The sequence below is a fragment of the Stenella coeruleoalba genome, assembly GCF_951394435.1.
Source record: "Stenella coeruleoalba genome assembly, chromosome: 4".
Lineage (NCBI taxonomy): Eukaryota > Metazoa > Chordata > Mammalia > Artiodactyla > Delphinidae > Stenella > Stenella coeruleoalba.
Window position 1 is genome coordinate 99,901,051 of NC_137149.1, and position 26,342 is coordinate 99,927,392.

General features: G+C 41.1%; 2 protein-coding genes across 3 annotated transcripts in view; both read left to right on the forward strand.

The window, feature by feature from the left end:
* DCK (deoxycytidine kinase) overlaps window positions 1–2,312 on the forward strand; it is a 108,068-nt gene extending 105,756 nt beyond the window's left edge. The window contains exon 8 of the mRNA XM_079920098.1: window positions 2,229–2,312. The gene's annotated coding sequence lies outside the window, so the exon portion shown is untranslated. The remainder of the gene's footprint in view (window positions 1–2,228) is intronic.
* Window position 2,313: 1 nt separating this feature from the next.
* The window catches only part of SLC4A4 (solute carrier family 4 member 4), a 352,077-nt gene continuing 328,048 nt past the window's right edge, over window positions 2,314–26,342 (forward strand). The window contains exon 1 of one of the 2 annotated variants that reach the window (XM_079920094.1): window positions 2,314–2,375. The gene's annotated coding sequence lies outside the window, so the exon portion shown is untranslated. Of the gene's footprint in view, window positions 2,376–5,841; window positions 6,039–26,342 lie in introns of those variants that run through there. The other variant, XM_079920096.1, reaches the window with a different exon arrangement.

The window sequence follows — 26,342 nt, forward strand, 5'->3', positions numbered from 1 at the left end:
GATACAAAGGAACAAGCACCTGTCTGTGTGTGGGATGTGGCTAGTGGGTCACACACAGACACAGACACAGGCAGAGACACACAGACACACACAGACACAGACACACACAGACACACACAGACACACAGACACACACACACACACACACACACACACACTGATTAGCAGAGTCCAAGGGCCCTGGGAGTCGGTTTTGGTAGAAAAGTCTGATGTAATTCTCTACTATCTTACCTAAAACCGGACTAATCTTTTTAATCATAGAGGGCATAGGTTGTAGTGGCTTAGTAGCTCAATTTAATTTTCCCTTTTCCTTTCCAAACAGAGAAGCCTATGTCCTGCTTTTGGGGCTGATCCATGGGAGAATTCCTGTAGGAGGAAGAGGCTGAAACTCTGGCCTAGCGTTATTAAACAGAGCACTCATAATAAATGTGTCAATACTATTTCTGAAATATTTGCAAGTTTCTCTCTATCACAAACATATTGTTCAAATTTTATTAAAGGAAAATATTGTAGTATCCTATTGGAATTATTGGGTTTTTGGGTAATTATCTTAAGCCCCTTGATTTTATTGCTGAGGGAACTGAGTCCCAGAAAGGTTGAATAACTTGCCTTACTCTACATAAGCAGATATAGTCTCCTGTTTTTACAAGTTAGAACCTCTTCTAATATTTGACGATAGGTATGTGTTTTTTTTTAAATTAATTAATTAATTAATTTTATTTTTTTAGGCTGCGCCTATGGCATATGGGATCTTAGTTCCCCGACCAGGGATCAAATCCGTGCTCCCTGCATCGGGAGCGCGGAGTCTTAACCACTGGACGGCCAGGAAAGTCCCATGTTGTTTTAAAGTGACATTTGGATATGGCTGAGATTTCAGTAGTTTAAGCTGTGAAGCAACTTATGACGCATATTTAACCAAATAAAATTATTTTCCCTAGCTCGTGCCATGCTGACAGCTTACAAAACCTGTGTTCATCTTGCTTCACTCATAAAAAGGGACTACAGTTATTTTTAAAAAATATTTTATTAACTTTTATTGGAGTATAGTTGCTTTACAATATTGTGTTAGTTTCTACTGTACAGCAAAGTGAATCGGCTATACATATACATATATCCCCTCTCTTTTGGATTTCCCATTTTAGGTCACCACAGAGCACTGAGTAGAGCTCCCTGTGCTATACAGTGGGTTCTCATTAGTTATCTATTTTATGCATAGTATCAATAGTGTGTATATGTCAATTCCTATCTCCCAATTCCTCCCCAAACCCTTTCCCCCTTGGTATCCATATGTTTGTTCTCTACGTCGATGGGACTACAGTTATTTTTAAACCTGGAATTTGAAGGAGGGAATATAGATTATATATCAAGGTTGGCTGAATTTACTCAGGAATTTTTCAGACTGAATATGTAATTTCTGGAGTGTAAGTGAAAGAAAAATGAAGTCTTTAAGTGATCTCTTTGTCTCTCTTTGTCTATATCTTCAGTTTCATCCCAGACTAGTCCCAGGATGGGAAGAAAAAGTGGTTTTCTCTTTCCTTACTCTTACATTATGAAGTGGTTGATTAAACTGATTCCAGGGCAGCCACTTTAATGAGCATTAGATAGCAATATTGCTTAATAACAAAACAACTACAAGTCAAAACAAGTATTGGCACAAAGAAAATCTCTATTCTGTGTAGCAAAATGTTTATCAGACTTCCACCAATGAGCCATGTGTTTAAAAAGCAGCTGATATTGAGAAACATTTCTGATTATTCTTTGAAGTTTGTAGTAACAGGATATAACATATCTATACTACCTTCTTTTGTTTAGGGCCCCAAATGAGATATGTATGAATGTTGCAATTTTGTATAACTCCAGGATAAGCATTCAATTATATCTTTCACCCTTTTTTTCTTTTCTAGTAAAATAGGATAATAAAAAAACCCAAATAATAGTTTATGGGCTCTGCTATTTGTTGAAAAAAATGCTTTATAGATAATATTTAGTGACAAGCCATCACTCTCCTTGGTTTATATAAAGAAACTTAAATACAGAGGTCTTTAAGTAAAAAAAAATACAGAGGTCTTTATAAAGAGGTGTGACGATACACAATCACACAAAGATTGAGAAAACTCTTTGTGGCAATAATTCTACCTGCAGGTCAGATCTGTGCCCTACTTCTGTGAATAATCGTCACAGGATCTACTAGTTGCATTATTTTTTAACATACAAACTTCTTGTTTTAGAATCAAAGAGTGCCAAGCTTCTCCAAGACCAGGAGTGCCTGGACTGCCTATTCGAAAACCTTCATCTTCATTCTTGCTGGAGACATTATGTCGTCAGGAGGTTTCATCACCTGCTGCCACTAGATGGTGCCTGTCATTGAAACAAAGGTTCTTCCTCCCATCTTTTGTTTCCTTTAGGTGCCTATAAGGACGTTGGATGATATCAAAGAAATTTGATTGATAAGTTAAGTAGTGGGTTAGTATTCTAGAAGGTCATTTAGCACAGAGAGTTATTTATTTTATTTTGTAATTTATTTTTGGCTGTGTTGGGTCTTCATTGCTGTGTGCGGGCTTCTCATTGTGGTGCCTTTTCTTGTTGCGGAGCACGGGCTCTAAGCGTACGGGCTTCAGTAGTTGTGGCACGTGGGCTCAGTAGTTGTGGCTCGTGGGCTCTAGAGCGCAGGCTCAGTAGTTGTGGAGCATGGGCTTAGTTGCTCTGTGGCATGTGGGATCTTCCTGGACCAGGGCTCGAACCCATGTGCCCTGTGTTGGCAGGTGGCTTCTTAACCATTGTGCCACCAGGGAAGCCCCACAGAGAGTTACTTATTAAAAAAAAAAAATCATTATCCAAAAAGACTACTTATATTGTTTTTCTAATTCCACTAATTTTTTCTGTTCATCCTTCTTGTCACCAAGCTGTGTGAACTCCAGTACAAAATGAACAAATAAATCTTTCCTTGGGCTCATGAGAATCAAGGGACATAATTCAAGGTTTAGAATCAGTGAAAAAAAGATCTCAGGATTCATTGTCCTTGCTCAGAATAGCAATAGCAAAGGTGACCACATGCAGAGATAACGAGAAAAGTTAATGACCTTTCAAAAGAAAAACACTTGCATCTCAATTACTGGACAATAATCAATAGGAAAGGAAATGGAACATGCTTTTTTAATTGTGGGATACCAAACATCAAGTAATGAGAAAGATAACAGGTTGTTGGCTTCTTGCCAGTGACAGCTCTTTTTCTCATTAATTTAAGGCACACACAAAACCTCAGCCCAAAGTGCTCTAATTCCCTCTCTGCCTCCCACCCCACACTCCAGCCCTATACTCTTTCAGGGTAAATTTGGTCAATCTTGATAGTAAAATGCCTTCAGGGGTTACTTACTTGGTTTGTGTGAAGGACAGTTTGATATATTTTGTAGCAGAATATTGGAAAACATAAGCTTCTTGGATTTTTCCTTTCCCAAACAGTCACCAACGCTGACCATTCATGGCTGGTTCACGATTATAATGAGAAATTGTCAGCTATGTTGAAATACGTAATCCACAGTGTGAAAAACTGCTGAACAGCAGTTGTAAATTCTTAATACAAAAGTGTCTTCTCTTTTCCTGTGAGCTTACTTTGGGGTTGCTGATTCTTGCTAACTGTGTGCTCAGGGACTGAAAGTTAATTTTAACATTAGTCTAAAAACAAAATATAACTATGTAGGGAAAACCTTTAAAGCTAAAAAAAAAAAATCTTGTTTTGAATTTCCCACATCACTGCAGTGGGTCATGTTGAATGTGTGAGCATATATGTGAGCCAGATGTAACAACACCCAGACACACAACATTAATGCAATTTAATTTTAAACATTAGACAGCTTCTGGTGGTTCCTAGTGTCTCCTAAGCATTGACTAAGGATTTTAAACACACCACGTTTTTTTAAAAAGATACATGAGTATATACCTGCTTCCCAAGCAGTGGTGAGGTGCAATAGATCTATTCCAGTTTTAAATACTGGAAAGAAAAGTCTTTTCCCCTGGTACGTCCCTAATGGCACAGTGGTTAAGAATCTGCCTGCCAATGCAAGGGACATGGGTTCAAGCCCTGGTCCAGGAAGATCCCACATGCCGTGGAGCAACTAAGCCTGACCGCCACAACTACTGAGCTTGCGCTCTAGAGCCCGCGAGCCACAACTACTGAGCCCGTGTGACACAATTACTGAAGCCCGCGCCTAGAGCCTGCGCTCCCAACAAAGAGTAGCCCCGCCCCCTCCTCCTCGCAACTAGGGAAAAGCCTGCAGGCAGCAATGAAGACCCAACGCAGACAAAAAAAAAAAAAAAGCCTTGTCCCCAAATTATTTCCCTCCAGATTCGCCCCCCCAAGTCTTATTAATTACAGCTTAGCACTGAAGGAAGGTTTGGAACCAAATCTTTGGAGCAGGTTGTCAGTATGTGATATTATTTCTCTTGGGCTTTATGTGCTTTGGTGGCTATCCTCAAAGATGCAGTTTGGTCAGTGACTTCCACATGTGTATTATATATATAATATGTGTTAATAGGCTTATATAGGCTTACGTCATATACCGTGAGGCTCAAATCCATTAAGTGGCTTCTCTCTAGCAGTACTCAAAACATTAGATGGTGTCTGTGCTGACGGTCTGTTTATAGCTTAATGGTCTACTTAACTGATCACGATGGGGCTGGGTCATCGATATATTATTAGTAGTATGTGCTTGGCAAAGGGGACTTAAACTCTAATTGGTCTTAGGAACACAGTAAATACAATAATCCCTTTATATCCTCAAGAAACTCCCTTGGATGGCTTAAAGATGTTTCCCAAACTTCTTGAGGACGACAGAAGTCCAGTGACATAAGCGAAGGACAGGTTGAGAGCCGTGCCCTCCCCAGGCATCCTCTGCTAAAGGTGTACGATGTCTTAATACTGTGTGCTGGCAGCACTCTCGCTACCTATATTCCTCAAGTTTTATAAAGTAGCGTCAAGAGTGACCTGGGGCTGGGAAATGCCAGCAACTTCAGTTCTGCAAGAGAGAATAAGCTCTCCCCAGCGGGGAACTCTAGCGAACAGGGCAAAAAGCTGGTCCTCGCAGCCCGCTCAGGGCGTGAGAGAGACGGAACCCAGGAAGGCGAAGGCGGCGAGTCGGGAGCCGGGTCCTCGGTCAGCTCCAGCCGGGCGCTGCGCGAAGAGCCGGGGCCCCCGGCAGAGGCGGTGCGGCGCGAGGCCCCTCCCCGCCGCCGCCGCCGTCGCCGCCGCCGCCGCCGCCACCGCCGCCTCCGCCGCCGCCGAAGCCCGGGCTGCTGACGCCGAGCGGCGGCCCGGAGCGGTGGGGGCCGGGCGCGCGCGAGCGAGGGCAGGGCAGGGGGCTGGCCGAGGCCAGTCGCGGCTTTAAATATGGATCGCGGGCTCGCGCTCGTGGCACAACCTCCACCACCGCCGCTTTCTCCGATCCCCCCGCCCTCCCCGGGCTCGCTCCCGAGGGGCGTCCAGGCCGGGCACCGCCGCTGCAGTGTTAGTTACTGGCAGAAACGTTGGCAGAAACGTCGGCGATCCCCATAAATATGCAGGAGCTGCAGAAGGCAAAGTAGAGTAGACGCCCGCGCTCTCCCACACTCACTGGCCGCTCACCACGCGGGCCGTGTAGATATCTATCCCCCGCGCTATCTCCCCCATTTTCTCGCGGGCCGTTCAGGTTCCCGTCCTGCTGGCTCCGAGGACCCTCCCGCCCCAGCGCCCTCGCCCCGTCCTCGCCTCCCTCCGCCCCGGAGCGCGCACCCACCCGGGCGGCAAAGTTGTGACTACTTGGGCTCGGGTGGCTTGCGCCCCGCTCGCTCCGCGCCTCGCACCAACTTCCCGCGGTTCGGCCCCGCCGCGCCTCGAGCCCGCGCCTCCGGGGATCCCGCGGGCCCCCAGCTTCCAGCCCCGGCGGCGCGCCGGGCAGCGCTTCGGTGGCGGCGGCGGCGGCGCAGGCGGTGGCGGCGGCGGCGGCGGCTGCAGCCCCACACTCAGCCGCCAAACTGGAGGAGCGACGGAAGCCGGACCCGAGGAGGTGAGCGCCCGGCCGGGGCCGGGGAGGGAGGGTCGGCCGACTCCCCTGCCTCCCGGCGGCGGCGGGCGCTGGGGCGGCTGGCCCGGGGCAGGTCCCGGAGGGGGCTCAGGCGGCCTCTGGCGCGCGCCGGGAGGGAGAGAGAGGTCAGTTGCGGGCCGGGCATCCCCGGGGCTGGGCGCTGGCGGAGTGTGCAAGCCGAGGACGCGGAAAAGTACTTTTTTTTTTCTTCGCGTTTAGAGGAAGAGTTTGGGTGGTCCTGTTTCTCCCCCACTGTAAAGCCCTCAGCTCGTAACCCGGCGTTGCCGCCCGGACTGGGGGGCCACTGTACCCCGCGGGCTGGGCTCCGGCGCAGTGACACGTGTGTTCCTGTGAGCCTGGGTGGCCCCAGTGTGGCTGGGCACCTGCTTGAGAGGGTAACGTCCCCAAACCCACTAGCGGGGGAGGCTTGGGGGGGGAACTTAAGGTGCCGCCGAGACCGCGGCCCCCACTTCACTGCCAGCTCCGAGATGGAGCATTCACATCTTTCCCTGGCACGCCGAAAGCGGGGGTGAGTCAGGCAGATTCTCTGCAAGTGGCACACACACAATTATTTGCAATGGATTTGGAAAGGGTAGGCAGAGGTTAAACTGGGATTTCTCTTGGCCGGCGACAGTGGAGCTCTTCCTCAGGTACTGGGCAGCATGTGCGTCTTGGCAAGAAGAGGTGATTTCTTTTTTCTTAAGTGCATTTTACCCAGCCTTTGCCAGTCCGTTAATAAGAGTCACCAAAGAAAGGCAGGAGTTGGGAACTACATCAGCAAACTGCAGCAAGCACCACAAGTAGGAAAGTTATTAAAGAACAAAAGAACAGTAACAACAAAAAAACCCGGAACTTGACATGAGAGATGGAGAAGGAAGCCATTCTACCTCTGTTCTACCATCGTAAACCATTTTTTAAAAAAGTTCCATCTAAAACTTCTGTTTTGTCCACCCCTCATTCCTTCTCCAGGCCTTGCCTTCATAATTGGCCTGCACCAAGCTCTTTCCAGGCTTGATGATGAAGAGCACTTTGTAATTCTGGTTTACCCTCCTCATTTCTTTTCCCATTTCACTTCAGTGCTGGAGAAAGTTGCTCCCAATGGGAAATCATGAACACTGGCCTGTGCCAAACACACATTGTCTCAAATCCTGGAACAATTCCTTTCCTAAGAGACACTGCATTGTAACATATTTCCCTTTTTCTCATGTATCTGGGACTTGGAGTTCGAATACTACCTGAATTAAATTTAAGTGTACATTGCTCAATACGGCTTAGTTTTTCATTTTGGTTTGAATAGATTGTCCAAAGCAGTTAGAGCAGTATTCAGTAGCTTCTTATGGCCAATGTAATGTCTTTTGAAAAGGTTTCTGACTTAAGAACTCTCTTCCTTGTATCCATCACATTAACATTTAAGTAATTTTCATGGTCATTATGGCACTTAGATTGAGGTTATTAGTATAACTTCAGTCAAAGAAAGCATGCCTACTTCTTTTTCTATAGCTTTAACAACTGGGGAAAAAAAACTTTTACTTTCATTTTAAAGTTAAATGTAGTGATAAGATTCTGTTCTCTTTCTATTACATCTTGAAATTGAATAGTTTTAACTTTATCTCAGGGTCTCTGGTAAGATGACAAAAACCTCCCACATATATGGATAGAGAGAGGAAAATAGTACTCTTACGAACTCTTGAGGCATAGGGTATTTATCAGAGTGGAGGTGGGAGGGATAAGATGGGATATTTTGATAGCTCCAGGCATGTCTACCTTTGTGAAAACAGAAAACTAAGAAACCCCCAACATTTTGCATGAAGCTGTTTTCAAAATGAGGTTTTGGGTATCATTTAATGTTTAGGGGTCATTCTGGAGCCTTACTAACATATATGTATCTCTTTCAGTTCATTTTGTTAACGTAAAATGCCTTTAAATGTTTGAATGTTAGTGTTATTAGTTTAGTCTTTTAAATGATTAGAATATGTTTTGGGTTTAGAACAGTGTGTGAAAGCGATACAGGGAATCATATTTAGAGAAAACATTGTGATAGAAACGGGTAACCTTTGGGACAACTTCCAGCACACTCTGGTGGTAATTTCATTTTTCACTTAGCTCCCGCAAGTATAATTTTAAGGTTCTGATCCCTTGTTCTGATAACAAGGTGGATAGCTTACAAGGTCAGGCCATAGCTTACATCTTAAAGAAAACACAGCACTTAAGGAAAGGAAATACACATAAGTTTTTGAATCATGTAGATAATCAGGTTTCTCTGCCTGCCTCTGAGGGCGCTGCAGTCCGCGAGGACTACTATTGTTAGGGGAGAGAGTCCTGTGAGAATTCACTGCTACTTAAGTGTGGCAACACACATCATCTACTTGTTTTGGAGCGTTTCTTTGTTTGTTTTTAATGTGAATAGAAGCCAAGACTGGAGTTGATAGCTATAAAGATTGGAAGTGGAAAGAACAAACTGAGAAGAGAAAAATCTAATGATGATGAAAGTTTCTAAGGAGGTTTTCCTTGATTGCTAAATGGAAAGAATCAGGGCACATGATTTGATGGGACAAAAGAAGCTGTAAGCGGAACACCTATCTTGGTTCTCACTGTTGCTGCAGTTTCTGAGGCCAACCTGTGATTTATGACGTTTATCTATGTTGGGGAAGCCATTTAGCAAAACACATAGTTTAGGAACATCCAGGAAGTTAGTAAGACTTTTACAAAACTAAATTAGATCTTGCTACTTTCAGGAACTTTTTGCATAATGCAGGAATTCTAAGGGAGGGGAAGAATAATGTTTTTTTCATATAAGATCAGGACTTAGTTGTATTTCACATACACTTTTTTTTTTTTTGCGGTACGCGGGCCTCTCACTGTTGTGGCCTCTCCCTTTGCGGAGCACAGGCTCCGGACGCGCAGACTCAGCGGCCATGGCTCACGGGCCCAGCCACTTCGCGGCATGTGGGGTCCTCCCGGACCGGGGCATGAACCTGTGTCCCCTGCATCAGCAGGCGGACTCTCAACCACTGCGCCACCAGGGAAGCCCCTCACATACACTTTGCCTTTCTCCCAAGAGCTAAGCATTTGATATGTTTATGTCACAAATAGAAAATATGCTGCTGTCCTTCTAACATTAAGATGATATTTTATATCCCCTGTAGTGCACACCGTTAGTTATTTTTGCAGCAGTGGAGATGGATTCTTTTAACCCACCTTTTACCCAGTTCTTTTGTCTGATGTACATTTACACACATGCACATGCACAGGTGCACGAATAATACTCATTTGTAGAGGTAGCCGATTTTATTTTATCTGAAACCATATTTATGACTGTCATAATGATTTTGTGGCAATGACTTTTATTGCATTTCTCTAGTCTCAGCAGTGCAATGGCATTTCAAACAAGGCATCAAAAGGACAGCCAGTTATGAATGGTGATGGATTTATTTACCTGCTGTGACAAAGAAGAGAGAAAACTTTTTCTTCCAGTCTTCTTCATGATGTTCATAATTTCATCCCTCAATGATAAGGTCTTACTTGCCTTTGGATTAAGTTATATGTTCGAAAAGATGGTGATAGAACTAATAATGGTGAAAACATGTACATCTATTGTTGTTTTCAGAAGCCAAAACATCCATCTTTTTCTGCTTCCCTGAAAATTAAGTAGATGTAAGGGATTATCATGCTTGTCAAAAAGATGAGGAAGTTAAGACACAGCGAACTTTGTATGCTTTTCTTAAACTAAGTGGAAAATTATTGGTGGAGGTGGGAATGAACATTTCATCTTTGAACTAGTGACGCCTGTTTATTGAATGACTGTTATCAAATGAACGAGTATTGTTTTTAGTCACAGCTTTTAAGATACTAAAGCAGATGAACATTGATCTTGGTGTAAAGTGAGAGTTTCCATTCCTGTAGGTAATTCTGTTCAGCGGAGGCACCCACCTGTCTCCTCTTTAGTTCAGGTCCTGCAGTGCCCGCGGGTGAAGCTTTCAGTTTGTGTGTGCCCGTTCTAGCTCCAGGCGTGAGAGCTAACTTTTGTTTTTCATGGAGACTGGATACAGAAAGAAGTTACATGAAATTAGGATGTAAAAGGAAATAATCACCAACTAGTATTTCAAGGTCTTTTTGTTTTTTTTTTACTCTGTGGATTATTGTGTAGAAAAAGAGTATCCTTTGTTTCACTTGAATTTCTGTATTGGAAACATTAAAAAAGTTTAAAATAAAACTTTTAGTATACATTTTTGGGGGATTTGAAAAATCAAAATTAATAAAAATACAAAATGACAAAGGAATATATTCTTTGAAACTGATATGATGTTCTATGAGTGACACAATCAGAAAAAGTGTACATAATGTCTTGGGTAAGAAGTTAGCAGTTGGACTAACAATGCAGGGGACACAGGTTCGAGTCCTGGTCGGGGAAGATCCCACATGCCGCGGAGCAACTAAGCCCGTGCGTCACAACTACTGAGCCTGCGCTCTAGAGCCCTTGAGCTGCAACTGCTGAGCCTGCGTGCCACAGCTACTGAAGCAAACACGCCTAGAACCTGTGTTCCACAGCAAGAGAAGTCACCGCAATGAGAAGCCTGTGCACTGCAACAAAGAGTAGTAGCCCCCGCTAGCAGCAACTAGAGAAAGTCCGGACGCAGCAGTGAAGACCCAACGCAGCCAAAAAAAAAAAAAAAAAAAAAAAGTTAGCAGTTTCTTTTCTTTTTTATAAATATATTTACTGCCTGATATTCTCTTATACTATTTGCAAATAAGTAAACTTGTGGGATCTGCAATTTTATGTTTGTTAATTCTAGCTTTGGCCTGGAGACCTAGTATTCACGGATAGGGCCCAGTAACAACTCCATCTATTTGGAACTCCTATATTTGGCATATTCTTCCAGCAAAACAGCCTCTGAGCAGGCAAAATAGAGGGTTAAAAAAAAGACATCATTAAAGAGGATTCACTTTACTCATAAGACATCTCTCAGATTCTGTTTACTCTTTAATTCAGATACAGTTCCAGCTGCTGATTATAACATTTCTAATCCTACAGCAAACAGAAAACTACAAATTAGGAGATAGAAATGGCCTGATATTGGCAGTTGCATGGATAATATTGAAAAGTGCCAGAGAACGGCTTGGTAGTAAAGGAAGAGGTAGACTAACTACTAATAGCAGATGTAAGAATGAAAGAAAGCCTGGTGGTTTGGACTCTGCGCTGCCCTGACAGCATCACTTCATACATTCCCTTCCCCCTCCTCCCCTTCTTTCTTTTCTTTCTCCTTCCCGTCTTCCTATCTATTTACATTTTTATTGAAATGTAACGTGTATAGAAAAGTATGCATGCCATTAAATTATAAGTAAATAGCTCAGTGATTTATCTAAGTGAATACAGCCCTGACCCAGCACCAAAGCCAAGATGTAGACCATTGTCAGCAGCCAGAAACCCCCTCCTTCCTCCCCGCCAAGAGTAGCTTCCCTCCTGACTTCTGGGACTGCAGGTTACTTTTACCTTTTTTTTTTTTTGCGGTACACGGGCCTCTCACTGTTGTGGCCTCTCCCGTTGCGGAGCACAGGCTCCGGATGCGCAGGCTCAGTGGCCATGGCTCACGGGCCTAGCTGCTCCACGGCATGTGGGATCTTCCCAGACCGGGGCACGAACCCGTGTCCCCTGCATCGGCAGGCGGACTCTCAACCACTGCGCCACCAGGGAAGCCCTACTTTTACCTTTTATTGAACTTTCTACCAGAAAAGTTGTATATCCTTGTGCCTGCCTGCTTTTGCTCAATGTTATGTTTGTGAGAATCATTCACGTTTTGTGCATAGCAACAGTTTGTTTATTCTCATTGCATTACAGTGTTCCACTTTATAAGAATGCCACAATTTATTCATGATGGACTCTTGAATAAATTCACTCTTGATGGACATTTGAGTTTTTTTCCAGTTTTTGGTTACTCTGCAAAGTGCTGCTCTGAGCATTATTACGTATGTCTTCTGGTAAATGTGGGAATTTGGGATGCGTGTGTTGTGAGTTGGATTGGTGAGCTAGACTTAGTAGATAGTGCCTTCCTTCAAAAGTGGTACCAGCATCTTACGAGAGTTTTGGCTGCCCCACATCCTTACAAACAGGTGGTATCATCTCTTTTTAATTTTAACCATTCTAGTGGATGTATAGTTGTATCCCATTGTGGTTTTAATTTACATTTCCCAGAGTACCTTTTGTACCTTTTTATATGTTGATTGGCTTTTGTTTTTCTTTTGTGAAGTACTAGTTCAGGGTCTCATGGAGTTTCTGCCCAGTATGTTATCCCAAGTTACAGATTTTAGTACTTGGCGGGTAAACTTACCTTATCTGTTTAGAAAGCTAAGCTAACCAGACAAACTCGTTCATCAGTGTTTCTGTATAGTAAATGAAATAAACGGGTGAAGAGATTGGAAACATCTTTTTTTTTTTTAAGTGAAAGTGAGTTTATTCAGAGATACACATTCCATAGGCAGAATGTGGTCCATCTCAGAAGGTGAGAGCAGCCCAGGGGTATAGAGTTGTTAGCTTTTATGGGCTGGGTTATTTCATAGGCTAACAAGTGGGAGGATTATTCCACCTATTTTGGGGAAGGGGCGGGGATTTCCAGGAATTGGGCCACTGCCCACATTTTGCCCCTTTATGATCAGCCTCTGGACTGGCACCTGTGGGTGTGTCGTTTAGCATATGCTAATATATTATGATGAGCATATACTGAGGTTCAAGGTCTCCTGGAAGTCCAATCTTACAACCATCTTGGGCCTAGTCGGTTCTAACCAGTTTTTGTAGTATCCTGTTTGCTTAGAAACATTTTGAACTTGTAAACACCGTAGTCTGGATCTGTGAAACTGTGTCCCTAAAAAAAACAGCTTTAACACAACATTCGAAACCATACAGAATGTGGCCTCTGTGCTTACCATAAAAGTAGAGTACCTTGTCATGTGGTATTGCCCAGTGACTGATGGAAATGTGCATTTGGAAGGTATGAGTTGGAGACCAGGCTCTCTTATTTGTGAGTTATTTGATTCGGAGAATTTAGAAAATCATCTGTAATAGATCTCTTGTTTTTTTCATTAGTATTAAAATAGCTGTAAAACCTAATTCATTAGAGGTATTATGGGAGACAGATGAGGTGGTATTTATAAAACCTTGCTCAGAACCGTAAATGGCTATACATATTTTAGTTATTTTTTTATTGTTGTTGTGTTCTAAACATATCTTACTTTTGAGTTGAACTTCCAACACTGAGAGCAGTTCCTGACATAGTAATAGATGCTTGTTTGCTGAATGAATGAACAACACACTTAAGCACCCTTTTTGAGCTGTTAACTCTGCGTGCTTCGAACTGTGTTTTACATTTTTTTCTCTAGAACTTTTACTTTTTATTGCTAAAGCTGAGTTGGGAACAGGGTTTATTAAACATCAGCTTGAAAAATTGAGTCTGGTAGCCAGCAGCTTGAGATCACTCGTTTCACTATGTAGCTCATATCAAATTTATGCCTCCAAATAACACACACAGGACCTGGAGAACCCTTGAAAATGATTATAGTGCTCTTTACCCCATGGGTGAGCCCCCAGAGCTTACACATGGAATATTTTTTGCTTCTATAAATAGAATGCTGGCCAACAATTTCCAGATTTAAAATCTTGTAGTGGGTTTTCCAGTGCTGATACCTTGGAAACCATGTTTCGTGAAAAATGGAATATTTAAAGATGAATAACAGCTGAAAACTGGAGCTTGTAGAGAGCCCTTTCAGCTTACTATGGTTAAGTTGCTTCTCGGATATGTTGATTCTATTATCAGAAGCAAACATGCAGCATATACCTTATGAACATTTGTGTAAAGCAGCGATTCTTAATCCCTTGAAAGGTCTGATTCTCAACTTTGGTTTGACTTTCTGATCCTCCTTTTTCTTCATATGAAAAGGAGTTTAGTGCCCTGTATTTATATTTAAATGAAATGGAATGAAAATTTGTATGATTTTTTTTTGGAGAATTACACGATAAACAACAGTAGATATCCCTTTGCAAAATCAGTCTTGCCGCAGAAGAAACTTGGACTTTGATATGGAAATCTAATTAGATTTTCTTACCCAAAGACTGATTTTTTCCCCTTTTTTCTTATATTTGAGTTTTTTGTCTTTTCTTTTGAGAGCTGGTGGTGGTAGTGTTGGTTGGTTGGCTTTTATCATTTAAGTATAACTTTTGTGGTACTCAGATTACTGAGTATCTAACATGTATTGCTTCAGAATAACATGTCAGTGTACATTTTATGAGGACGTTTACATTTTAGGTAGCATCCCTCGTATGTGCTTGACCCGAATGTGGCTGCTTTAGGGTGATTTACTGGACAAATGGAATCATCTGGAATAGTAGACAACTTTTGTTTTCTTGTTACAGATATAATGCTATGGAAAATTGAAATAAATACAAAGGGTAATTATAGTGAGTCTTGTTAAACTACTGTTTTAAAAATAGTGAATTTCAGAAAACCTCATCTTCTGTTCTGGGTGATTTCATTCCTGTGAGAAGTTAAAGTGGGTCCTTTAAAAACAAAAGCACCCAGTCATGTCTGGTTATTGCTGTGTTAAAAGCTGTAAGCAGGACTCCTCCCTTTGGTGTCTACTCAGCACATGTGACTTTAAAAAAGAAATTGAGGCTATGGATTTAGGGAAGAACAACTATTTAAAGAATAGGATTGTGACAACTATAGTATCTAAACTGATATCCCATGAGAGTGGAGTGAGATTAGCTCTTCCATATCTCCTGCTTTTCAGCATGGAAATCTGTTGGTCTCTATGGCCTGATGGGGAGATTCCTAATGTCTTTAACACAAACCAGGCTTTGGTACCTTCTACCCCATAATGATCATGAATGAAGTTCTGAAAGTGTTATTTGTGAAACATGTTTGTTCTGAGTGAGGACTGAGTGAGATCATCAGCCTGGAAGTTTGACTGTATCTTGAGTGTTGATGGCTGCCCTCCTCAAACCCTCCCCTTGCGTGTTGCATGTTGACCGCAGTTGCCGTGAGACCTCCCAGCAGAACTGCTTCAGAAATGCCTTCATTCCTTAGACCTCTAGAGACTGTGTCCTTAGGAATGTGAGATGAGCACTCATGATGTTAGCAGAGAGTAGGGCCTCATGTTAGGAGTTGGCTAAAGTACTGATTACAATCACCTTTAGAAAATTGCTGAGCGTTAACAGATTGAGAAGAAACACACAGCTCACACGTTTGCAGTTTTACAAGTTGAACTCCTTTGCCAGGGAAATGAGAGAAGGTGGATAGGAAGTGTCTCAAAAGATTTAGATAAATGAGATCAGATAATTTCCCTTGAAAAGTACATTAAGAGATGAAACTAAAACACCCATCCAGAAACATCAGAAGAAAATATAATTCAAGCACTCCCAGTTTTTCCTGCCAAAACATTAGGCAGTGAATTGTACACTCTATTTGATCACTTTATTGCTTACTGCTCTGCACTGCCCTGTTTCATATGGGTTCATGTTGTCTTCCTACACTTTCTGCTTCCTCACTGTAAGAATTGTGTCAGGGTATCTTTTGTGGTCCTCACAGTGGATAGCATATTTTATAGTGAAAATACTTATTTAGTGGAATTGTAATTAGTTACTTAAAAAATCTGGACAGACCAATCAGAGTTGCCCAGTCATTACACTCAATTTAATCTAAAGTCTATTTCTTCTCGAGAAATTCCTCCAGTGTAGTAGCTCTGATCATTGCTGTTAGGTCTTTCAAATACTTCTTGTGAAATTCGTTGTCATGAAGTTTGGAATCTGGTAACTTTGGGGATGCAACTTTTGTAATTAGGGTTGTGATGTTTTATAGTTCCTTGGAAAAATTACCTAACCGTTCTATTTAGATAAGACTCTATTTTATCTGTTCTCTGAATTGGACACAGTTTTATGCACTAATTTTTTGAGATTAAAAATGAGTTGCTAGCACTTAAAAAAACTTTTTATTTTGACATAATTGTAGGCTCACAGGAAGTTAGAAAAATATAGTCCAGTTTTTACATAGCTTTGACCCAGCTTCCCCCAGTGAGCACTACTTTTAAGATTTCTAAAGAGGCATTTACCTAAAAAAAAGTTTAAAAGGAATTATAATTTTTTTTTTTTTTTTTTTTTTTTTTTTGCGGTACATGGGCCTCTCACTGTTGTGGCCTCTTCCGTTGCGGAGCACAGGCTCCGGACGCGCAGGCCCAGCAGCCATGGCTCACGGGCCCAGCCTCACCGCGGCATTTGGGATCTTCCTGGACCGGGGCACGAACCCACGTCCCCTGCATCGGCAGGTGGACTCTCAACCACTGCGCCCCCAGGGAAGCCCAGGAATTGTAATTTTGTGCCTTCTCTGGAGAATATGTAGCAGATAGTGTAAAAAAGGCAAAATTAGGCACATCTAGTACTTTCTGGGTTTCAATTGGCAAATCTGAGTGGGCATCTCCTGTGGTAGGCAAGGGGAGAGTCATTTATTCACTTATGTATTCACATCTGTGAATTTGGTGTTTGCCTCACTCGAATCATTCTTTTATATTGTACTGATCGTGTTGAACTAGGAGGTTTAAATCCAGATGTTGTTCTCATAAAATCTTTGGAAGATATAATACAAATATAAATGAGGAAAATAGGACTCCTCTATGGTACTACTGTTAGGGCACTGTGATAATACTGGGTTTTATGTAAAGGTGAGAGAATATCATTGCACTATGTATCTATGTGTTAGGTGTATATTATTTGCCTTATCATCTATGTGCCTTATAATATGTGTGAATGCGTAATATACTGAGACATTTTAGAACAGATGTTTTACTTGTTATATATAGAATAGTATTTCCAGTGAAATCTCAATGTTTGATTATTTTTTGGTATATTGATAAATATTACATTTGAACACATACTATTTTAATTCAGTTATCACCTCTTAATAGGGGTCTTTTAATGTTGAATGTCTGTGTTCATCCTTATGAGCCTTACCTATATGGCTCCCTCGAAGGTTTGGTCTTGCACCTCAAGACAGACATAACTGGGAAAGGTCTAGAGAAGTGCACTGCATATCATGAGAATAGGGGGCTGTCTTCAGGAGAACAGACAGAAACTGACTTGAATGCTGTTATCTTGAACAATGAAGTCTGAAAGGAGACCTCACTTACGTCTGAGTCCAAGCCTAGGGAAAGTCATGAACACTCTGCCCCAAATCCAAGAACATCAGTGCTAGGAGGTCCACTTAAAACTGAGAGAAATAGGTTTAGAGTTTAAATTTATGTAGTGGATATTTCTGTGAACAACATTTTACCCTAAGAGGAGAAACTGGCTTCTAAAGAGGCACAGAACAAATCTTTACGTAGATTAAGTATTTATACAATGTAAAAGAGAATATGGATATGTTTGGTAGATAGACCTCTTTGGACAGTATTCTCTCTTGACCCAGAGCTCTCTCACAGCACTTTGTTCGAGTCACCTGTCATTTTGTAGAATGGTTTCTTGCTTTTTGATGTCACTGTCAGATGTCACTGAAGTGTGGTCTAAGGGATTGTGGGTCTGACCTCACGTGTCGTTTCCTGTAAAGTTTTACCTGCCTCAGCAGGTCTTATCTCAGGTCTTGACCTTGACCAGAAGGTACTAGTATAAGTGCATTGTTAACACTTGAGGCTATAAAATGATCAAATCATTTAACACTCCCTGTAAAATTTCTCTAAATCAAGTCCACCCCTTGCTGCTGATAAAATAAAATTGGGTGTTTCTGAATTAAAACCAACACTTTTGGTTCAGGGTTCATTTGGGATAATTCCAGTACTCTGAAAGAGTTTGCTTTCCCAACTAAATGAAATTTATTTTGTAGGTTTAAAAATCGGTGTGTTAGATACTTTAGATGTAATATTATGTTCACAGATTAAATAGAGAGCTTAGAAAGCCCAATGCCATATATTTCTTTTCGACCCACAGCTTTTAGCTTCTGTGATGGAAGGACTCGGGTGTATGGGCTTGAATAACACAGTGTCTTTTATATAAAAACCAGAGCAGCAGAGAAAACCAGGCTAGAGTACGTGGCTCAGGCTTCAAGCAGGTTGCTGCTTGAATGGGGAGCTGGTGGAATAACTTCCTAGTCCTGTAGAGACAGTGAGGGTTCTAAGGTGGGTGTCCAGGGGTAAGGGATCTATCAGGACCCTGACGATTTGGGGAGCAGTGATGGGATGGTGTGAATGCCTGAAGTAAGGGCAGTAGGTACCATGGGTTGCAGTCTGTGGAATCAGGGGAGGGGAAATCATATTTTGAAGAGACCATTTCTGGGAAATTGTGAATCTGTCTGCTTAAATTGCAGGAGTGATCTATTTATCTACTGTCATTAGAGTATGAAGCATTCACTTTAATTGAATTTTCTGATAACTGAAGCTTACCTAATTAAGCATCCAATTAAAATTGCTAGTGGGAAGCAGCCACATAGCACAGGGAGATCAGCTCGGTGCTTTGTGACCACCTAGACGGGTGGGATACGGAGGGTGGGAGGGAGACGCAAGAGGGAGGGGATATGGGGATATATGTATACATATAGCTGATTCACTTTTTTATACAGCATAAACTAACACACCATTGTAAAGCAATTATACTCCAATAAAGATGTTAAAAAAATTGTCTTAAAATATGTTTCTGAATTGCACTCACTTACCTCCTTTCTTAACCATCTATTGAATATAATTTTCCCTTTTGTTCATCTCTCATGGTCATTATATAGTTCAGTGATGCTCTTTGGGCTGGAGATGGGTGGAGTTATTGCTCCTGTGCCAAGTGTTCCCATATTGCTGTGCTTTATACATTCTTTTGCTTATCCTTTATGTTGTAAAGAGGGTGTCTTAGCTGTGTCTCAACAGGGATTGAGGATCTTGCTATTTGTTTATATGGTGGGCAGTGACCCCCAAAGTATCTGTTCTCATGAGTTGAACATATATGAGGAAATGCTGTTTTGACTAGAGGCCACGACGAGAGAGGGGAATGGAGGGTACTGTGCCCTAGGAAGGAGGCCTTAGCCATATTGAGAGAGAGAGACTGTAAGACAAAGCCGAAGGACCCATTTTCGTGAGGTGGTCTGAGAAGTGTGGGCCGGGAGAGGGCTGCTTCAGGATCCAGGTAGCAGAGTGTAGCTCTGGGGTGATGGTGCCTGAGGCAGTAGCTGTGGGCTTCAGTGCCTTGAAGGTTTAAAGCATTAGGACACCCGGAGAGAGCATCCTGGGCAGAAAAGTGGCATTCTCCAGTAGTCACTGGCCTTCAGTGAAGAGGTCCAAATAGAAGGTCATGAAAGGACTGGTGGTGAGCACGACTGACAGACTCCAGAAATGAGAGAAGGTTGCTGAGATCCAGCAGTCCTGTGGCAAATTTTGGTTATTGTTACCAAGACCTCTTTGTACCTGCAGGTATTGAGGCCTGTGGAAACTCCCATTGAGCTAGTTTTCTGAATCTGCATTACTGTCAGGATTTCAGTGTGCTGTTTATGAGCATGGACGCTGGAGCCAGAGTGCCTGGGCTTGAGCCCTGCCTCCAGGATGGTCTTAGGTTGGGTTCCCTGGGAAACGGGTTCTGATTGGGCAGGAAGTTTATTGGGGCTTGCGCTGAGGTATAATACCTGTGAGGGAGTGAAGGAAGTTAGATTGGGCACAAGGAGGAGTTGAAGTCGATTCGATGGTAGCAAAGCCTTCTGCTGATGCCCTCAGGAGCTCTGGAGCAGAGGAGACCCTTCAGAGTTGCCTCCTCTTGAGGTAAGGGAGCCAGGCCTTTTTACCCCATGTCAACCAGTCGTGAGATGTGGGCTGCCCTTGGCCAGGGCACTGATTTTGAATCAGGTGGCTCTCCAGAGCAAGACTGAGCTGGGCGTTGTCAGTCACCCAACATTCCCACGGGGAAGCCCCTCCTTTATGAGGGGAGATCTGGGTGATACAGCATGGCTCCCAGATCCTTAGTGCTCCAGCTCTTCATCTGAATCCACCTCCTTTAAGTCCTCTGCTTTCAGTAACTTAATATATGTGAAATGCTTAGAAAAGTTTGTAGCACATAGTATGATTTAGGTGTTCTTTATTATGATCATACCTGACTTCATCACCTCTACCTTTCCTTTATAATATGGTTCTTTTAATACAATTTGAGTTTGAAAGCTAATGCTCTCATTGTTAATTTTTTCTAATTTTCTTTGCAAGAGGAAAAAGTCTGACAATATCCTTGTAAGAACATTAATTTAGTGTACTATGTATTTTGGTAGTATTCGCATTTTTAATTTTTACTGGAAGAAAGGTGCAAAAGAAATAATCACTGATGATGAAATTGGAAGGATTTGGGCATATGGTGAATGAAATTTTTAGGTAGGGGTGTGTGTGTGTCATTTTTAGCCTCCCTCAGAGTAACTTAGGCGAGGACCTTCCAAGTTTATGGGACATGGACCCGCCTCTGCTGTTGCGTTGGGGAGTAGGATACAGCAGTTCATGGCCAGGTGATAGTGTCCGTCTCAGAAGGTCCCCAGAGTCTTGATCTTTGTCTTTCCTGTCACTCTGGTTCTAGATCTGAACATTACAACACAATCAGTAAATACAGCATTGCCAACTTAATTAAGTTGCTTCATTTCTTAAACATTTCAGAATCATTCTCTTCAACATTTCAGTATTTAAATTCCATAAATATAGAGCGGGTCACCTGGAGTGTTTTAGAAATTTGGTTTTGATTCAAAGTAATGTTCTCATGGAGGCTCGGTCCCTGCCAATTCATTTCTCATTCACTTGGGGACATGGCTAATTCCTTTGGGCAGTTTCTATCTCCTTCGTATTTGTATGGATGGAAAACGTTTCATTTGAAATGACTTACTTGATTGACCCCCTACGCACCAGGCAACTATATCATAGTAAGTTGTTTATTTTGCCCTGTTAACGTAAAAGCAGTGATAGTTAATTATGTGTGCCACAAAACACTTCTTTAAAACATAAAGTTTGTCTGTTTCTTCTCTTTGCACCAATAGTCCATTATTGGCATATCCTAATAAAGCCAGCAGAGCAGAGGAGGAACTACTGTGATACTTCCTTTCATGGAATTTTAAAATAAAAGACCTTCCTTGGATTCATTTTCTTCCTTAGTTTTAAGTTGCTTGTAGCTCTTCTCAATTTCTTTTAAAGAAATGAGAATATTCGGAGTAAACCATGAAAAATAATTTATCTACATATTTATTATACAGTGAACCATAGATGATGAAGATTATATAGAACACATAGTAAATATCAAGCCCAGTCAATGAGAAAATTTATCTTAGCTGCTTTGGTGTTACCTTATATTTGGGTTGAGCAGTGCATTGTGGGTTCCATGCAGAATTCCATAGTTAGTTTTGTTATGTGAGCCGGGAGCCTTATGGAGAATCTCACGTCAGCAACCAGCAAGGTTTTTTTTTTCCCTATTGAGATTAGGAATGTCAAGTACATCTAAGATTTTACTTCCACATTTTTTGTTTGTTTGTTTTTATTTTTGGGGGGGGTGAATATTGATAAAAGATTTAAGGTTTGACTAATAGATGTGTAAAAGGTATTACTGTTTAAAGTGGTGAAAACTCATCTCATAATAAGCCCTTTCTAAAACCAAAGATGACTTTTAAAACTGTGCATTTTGGGGATTAAAATACATAAACCCTCTTTTCAGAGAAATGTTGTTGAGCTCCATGTAATGGAAACAAGTCTCATATCCAAGAAGATTATGTCAGTACAGAATTTAATTCTCTAAAACATGAAATTATGACATTTGTATATATGATCTTTCAATGTGTAGGAGACATGAAGTAAAAAATGAATATTTTGGACAAAATTATTTATTGTTTCCAAAATGGACATGGGTAAGAGTGATTGTATCTTGTATATTGTCTATTTAATCCCAGACCAGCCACAATTACCATGTGATTGCTTTGCAGAGTGTGGCCTGCTACTGACTCTCTAGAAGCCACTTCATGCCTCCTCTTTTTTTTTTTAGCATGAATGCAGGTGGGTTTTTATGTGGGTTTTAGTTATAGTCTGGTGAAAAAAAATTCTCAATCTTGGGCCATTGTTTTGAGTTTTAAAATGAATAAATTAAAACCAGAATATATTGTAGATAAGAAGGAAAAATTGTCAAACAAAACCCAATTTTTTATTTAAATAGAAGGACATTACTTTCATATAGAGTATTACTCAAGGTTAACCAATTCTTAGCTTGTTCATCTAAATTTATACGTGTAGTACAGTCATGGACATAAAATGTTTGCTTAAATGATCACTAATACAGTAGAAATACATTAAACTAGACTTTACTCTCAGAGTTTTACATATGAAATCTTTAGTAAACTCACTATTATATTACTTAAATAAAAGATAGAAGAGGAAGGATACATAATAAGTATCTCACTGTGAATTCCAGTGAAACCACATTATTAGAATTTACATTGTTTTTGAAAATTAAGGGCTAGTTTTTACTCAGTGGTACTCAAAGGTTAACCAAAAGGAAAAGGAAGGTTCCAGATGGGTGTCAGCTCTTCGGTCTAATGGTCTAAATGAAATGGGGAAAAAAAATGAAAAAGAAATCATGGACTTAGACTAATGGTTCAGTTTCCAGCTGTAAACCTGGTGAGTTCGCTTTAAGTGCGGTTTGCTGCAAATTGATGATGGTTTTTAGCACTTAGCTTCTTATCTCCAAAGCACTTTCCAAATGTTGAATAATTAATTGCCACAACCCCTGTGTGGGGGGTAGAATCGCAGGCATGTCTCTCTGTTTACCAGGAAACCATTATGGCAGAGTCTGTAAATGTTGATTTTTATTTTTAGAGGTTTCTGTGCTTTCCAAGGTGACCAGCTTTTTAAATGCTGTCCTGGTTTCCAATCACAGGGTCATGGGAAAAGTAATCAAGGATGTTGAGTACTTGAAAACTTTTTCTTCTCATTGTTCCCATTGTTTTCATCTCACTTCTGCCTGCTCATCATTTTGGAATACAATTTTTTTTTGTAAAAAAAAGAAAAATGGAATAGTAAGTATCAGTAAGTTTAGTCTCTGAAATTAGTACATTCTCATCTCATATGGCAAATTCAAAATTTGGGAAACCTGGTGGAGCAATGGGAACAAATCTAAGTGGCAAAAAAGTCACATTCTGAAAACAGTTTTAATAAATTAATGAATCTTTCAAACAGTAGTTTTTATAACTTTAACTTAACCTTGGAGTATGTATATATATTGAATAGTGTATTATAGACAGTTGAGCTATGTGACATGTATAGAAGACAAACATATTAAAAAATTAGAGCACAAGAAAGAAGATAAGAGGCTAATTTAGTATAGAATGAAATGGATAATTGAACACTGGCGTTAATAAAACTGAAAGGAGTTTGAGAAGAGGGATGTCTTAAGTGAAGGTGCAATATGACCAATATGACAAGAGCCTTGAGTGGCTCTTGTCACTCAAGGGTGGGTGGCTTCCGGTGGCGACCACGGCTTACCAGATGACAATACCTACATTAGCCAGACTGATTCCTGGCTCATTTGTGTTGCCAGCCTCAGGATGTCTACTGATTAGCTCTCTGGAGAGATGCAGCATGAAGTCACTGTGGCAGACGCAGGAGGCTATCCATCCCTCAGGTTCTCAGCCTTTGAAACAGAAAAAGAGCCAGGGCCTTCCTTTAAGAGCAGTTAACTAAACTGTTTATGTTTTGAGAAACTGACCAGATAACAGAGAATGCTGTGGTGATTGGCTCTGATAAGTGCTGAGTTTCTTTGCGTATGATGAACACCTTTAAAGGCAGCCAGAGTTCGATTCTTCATGTCGTTTCAAGGAGATAAGGTCCTAGAAATCTTAGAAGTGTCTGCTTACACTTGTCTGCTGAATGCAGAGATAGATTCTTAATTTTGAGGTCTGGGGTCCACAGCTGGACCTTAGGCTGGGGCTCATGAACCCCCAGATATTGTATACAGAATTTGTATGTTTATATGTTTTTGGAAGAGTGCATCCAAAGGATTCATGTGTTGCTAAAGCGGTGACATATACAAAATATTTTATATTTAATGTGGCCTAGTGTCCCTTAACAATGTTTACTTAGTCCCCTACAAATAACAAAACAAAACATTAGTTTTTAGCTATCTACTCCCCCCCAAGTCTGGGTGGAAAGGAAATGAGAGCCCTTCAGCTCTAGGATATCACCTCTAAAAATCTAATGTTTTATGTTATCAGAAACATCAGAAAGTGCAATGATGCAATCAAAACCAGTGAACATGGTTATTTAACCACAGTGCATTAAATTTGGAAAGGTAGTGATCAAGTCCAGCTTATCTACAATCAGTCATGGGGCTTTCTTGCTATCAGATCTGAAGAAGGTATGCCCATAAGGATCGGCAGCTTTGACTGCATTTGTACTTTAGCTTACTTTCAGACATGAGGTACTTTGATAGCATTTTTGTGGGAAACTGCACATTGAATATGTGATACCTATGGGAAGTAAGGGAATTCCTTGCCTCTGTGGGGTTCCTTTTATAAGCAATGTACTTATTTTCCTGAATATTGGTAGATTAATTTAATTTTTATAAATAAGATCATGTTTATGTGAAATTTTACAAATAAGATCTTGATTACCACTCATTAAGGGAAGCTTGATATTTAAAAGAATACTGCAATATAAGAGATTGGTAAATACTAGTGCAAAATAATACCAGAAAATTAGGGTTCTTTACTTGAGTTCAGAGTTGGCCTTTGCGGGGCAGGGGTTCAATAACCTCATGAAAATAGAGCACCATTTAAATTATACATTCATCTATCCATTTTATTTTGAGGTTATTATCTATAGCTTTTATCAGATTTTCAAAAGGCCATGGCCCCAAAAGAGGTTAAGAATCACTCACTTATAATGTCAGAGTCTTATATGTGCTTGTCTAAAAAGAACGCTTCTATTTTGAAGATTTTGCTCAACTTCAGAAATTTAAAGAGGGGTCATTGATAAAGAATAAAATGGTATGACAAAATGGTCCTCAGAAGGGTTTAGGGCTGCTGTGGTTTGAATGTTTGTGTCCCCCTCCAAATTCACATGTTGAAAACTTAATTCTCAAAGGTGATGGTATTAGTAGGTGCGGCCTTTGGGAGGTGATTAGGTCATGAGGATGGAGCCCTTGTGAATGGGATTTGTGCTTTTGTAAGAGATTCCACAGAGCTCTGTAGTCCCTTCTGCCATGTGAGTATACAGTGAGAAGTCTGCAACCTGGAAGAGGGCTTGCACCTGACCATGCTGGTGCATGGACTGGTCTAGGACTTCTGGTCTACAGAGCTGTGAACAGAAAATTTCAGTTGTCTATAAGCTTCTCATCTGTGATAATTTGTTATAGCAGCCCGAAGGGACTAAGGCTGAAAGTTATGGAGATTCATTACACAACATTGTACATATATTTAACACTACCGAACTGTACACTTAAAAATGGGTGGTTGGAAAATTTTGTTATGTGTTTTTTGCCACAAGTAAAAAAAAAAAAAATTTAGGGCTGAGTTCAGTGCTTGATAAATATGTATTAGATTTGACAAATACCTAAGAAGATAGGAAAGATCAAACCAGCACCTCTCAATTAACTGAGGGCCTGGGATTGAATATGTGGGTTAAAAAAATCTATGGATAATACATGAAATCTCATTATGATCAATAGTTGGAACAGTTTCACCCATGAAATGCACATTCATTTTGATTCTGTATATATAAAAAAAGGAGAGAGTGGTTTCTTACTCTATTGATTGGTTTGGGTTTTATTTCTTGGTTTAGGTTTTATTTCCTCTATGATGGCTATCTATCGGAGGCATATCATGCGGTGCTTAAGTATTCAGGCCCTGGCAGCAGACCAAATGGTCATTTTGTTTTGCCATTTATGACTGTGGTCTTGGGCAAGTCAATTAACAGCATCCTTGTGCCCCTCATCTGTAAAATAAGCATAACAATAGTACTGATCGCATAGGGTAGCTGTGGAAAATCAAATGCTCTAGCATATATTGACAGCGGTGGTGCCTGTCTCATGGCAAGGACTTAATAATTGTTAGTTTATTACGACTTTTGGAGTGATGCCTACCAATAAGATAGATAAGATACTGCAGGCTGAAAGGACAGCAAGAAGAAATGAGATGTTGGCTGTGCTCCAAATGCTATAATCTTCCCTTGAATAAATGAGAGTTGATGGTTTATGTTATTGACACTGGTGTGAAGTCTCTCGGAGAGTTTCATTTGATTTAATATGTCTAGACACATGGGTCTTCCAAACAATATTTC